Raw genomic sequence first — 2,597 nt, forward strand, 5'->3', positions numbered from 1 at the left:
CGTTGGTTTCACATTGACTGCTCAGCATCATCGTTCATACAGCATTGTCACCATTAGTAATTTTGTGTAATGCAGCCAAAGGAATTGATATAAAGGCACGGTACTACAAAAGAGGAGAAATCATCGCTTGAATAAATAATCTACGTAGTCCATGTAGGTGATCTGTTGACGAGCTTTATGTTTTTCTTTATTATCACGAATTCGCACACCTGGAACATAGTGATGTTTTAAAATGTGATCAAGCTTCTATTAATCAAAGCCGTTGCCATGTGTGTTCTGGAGATATCCAAAAACATGGCAAAAACTCTTTATATTCGAGCGATGAAACACCAAATTGTCATTGGATTAGACATTTTCGACCACAGTGGCCAAAAGCAAAGTCTTGCTAAAGAAGAATGAATGGAACTGCTGTCGGTAGGCCAGGCGGAATGATGCTTCGAATGGAATGGAACGAAGCTATTTTATTTTTGCCGTGTGGTGCTGAGTCGGGAAAGTGGGTGGCATTCGGAGCATGAGGCGTGCACTGAAAATTAAATTCTGCAGTTGCACATTACTAATGGTGACAATGCTGGGGTAAAGGAAGTCCGGAAGAGTTTGGGGGGTTCGGCATTGCACAGCAAACGAGCTTAACACGCCAAACGGAATAGAATGTTGACGCCAGCAAGTCTTATCTTCTAGAGATGTGGTCGAGAAGATACAGAGCTAGAGGAACGAATTGCTGCCAACTCGACTGAATTCTGTTTTTTAAATTGCTTTTGAATTCCAGCTGGTTTTTGGCTAGATATCAGTCATAGAAATACAAATATTTCAAAATGCTGAAAATGATTTTCTAAAGAAAATCCATTATACTTATTTGTCGATTCGGAAGATTGATCTGATTTGCTAAATGAATGACATCAATATATATTCTTAATGAAGAGCTCTCCTCTCCCAATGATAGAAAGCAAGTGCTTGACATTGCGTCGAGAACATATTTCAAGCAAAGCTTTCTTTTTTCGTTCATGATAAATCGCCTCAAAACTTGTAAATTAAAACGATAAATCATTGCCTCCGATGGATGTAGCAATTTGCAGAACATAAAATCATCGTTAAAACTAAAAGCAGCAAGCAAGGAGAATGGGGGTGAAACGATTTGCCCCAGATACCCTGCGAAGCAAAAACTTGGGCAAATTATTACACCGGATCATCGTACACTGAGGAAAATAGAAGTATGATTTTCAATTAAACGCCTTATGAAAATTTGCCACAAGGAAGCGGTATGAAATTCAACATTTTGCCTTTATGAATGGCGATTTTTATTTGAAAAAAGTAAAGTGCGGCAGACTGAGCTCGAACCATGGACGTCGGGGTCGGGAGGCCGGTATGTAGACCACACGCCCATCGACGCTTGATTACTCTGGAAGGTAACTGCGTATAAGAAGCACTGTTGGTGGAATAATCAGTCGAAGATTCATAAGGCGCCAGTTATGAATTTCGATAGTCCAGTTCGCTGAGTGTACCCGTCCGTGTTGCTGAAATAGGTTGTCGCCCAATGCTGGGGGACTGTTATTGCTGCATCAGGATATCAGGATAGGTACACGCTCCTTCATAACTCGCCTGCGGTGCAATGGATGCTGCAATAACAAATAAAATTTCTTTCCCTCCCGCCGGCAGCGCGCTAGTAGAACGTGGAAATCGTGATCTAGTGGTTCTCAATGTTCTTCGCATTCGTTGCACGCGTTGGAGTTACTGGGAACACTACAATTGTTTTTATTTTGCTACATTGCTCATGGTTAGGGGCCGTACACTAATTACGTAAGCAATTTTTCTGGGTTTTCAACCTCCCTCCCCATGTAAGATTTTTTCCCATACGAATCATTTTAAATTTATATGGAGCGTAAGAAAATGGCAGACTCCCTCCCCTATAAGTGCTTACGTAATTCGTGTAAGATCCCTTACCTCAAGGATCATGTTGTCCATTCCGGGCTATAATTGTTTTATAACTTCTGAACAGGAAAAAAATCTTTTAGATGTAAACATTCTTCTCGAATACAATTCGAATAATTATTACAATATGTATCAGTTAACCAAATGGAATATTTTCTTAGGGTAGCGATGAAGATCGTGGCTCAAAATAAGACTATGCTGAAGGTGGCTGGTTTCGGTCCTTGGTCTAGTTTAGGAAATTTTAGTGTTGGATATTTTCTCAACCTCACTGGGAATCATGTTAGCGTCATGATACCACACCTAATTATGCCGCCTACCATGTACACATCGTCTCTGCTAATCAATGCCATGATTAGGCCAACATTGTCTAACCTTTTACTAGGGTTTTCGAGGTTTTATCAAAATTCAGTTCATGAGCGTTACTCTCAAAGATAAACCACTGTTCATGTCTGTTTAAGCTTTTTTCACTTCTAAAAATTGACAGCTTCTCTGTGCTGTTCTCTTTTGCCGACATCGCTTCTGCGTAGATTTGTCGGCAGGATGACGGTCGGTTTAACACACACCGACTGGTTCGTCTATGCTTGTAATGAACTCACGGCATATCTATATAGAAAACCGTTGATACACATCCGGGTACCGTGGCACCTAATTTGGGAATCGATGCCATAACC

Source organism: Armigeres subalbatus, chromosome 2 (genome assembly GCF_024139115.2).
Source record: "Armigeres subalbatus isolate Guangzhou_Male chromosome 2, GZ_Asu_2, whole genome shotgun sequence".
Lineage (NCBI taxonomy): Eukaryota > Metazoa > Arthropoda > Insecta > Diptera > Culicidae > Armigeres > Armigeres subalbatus.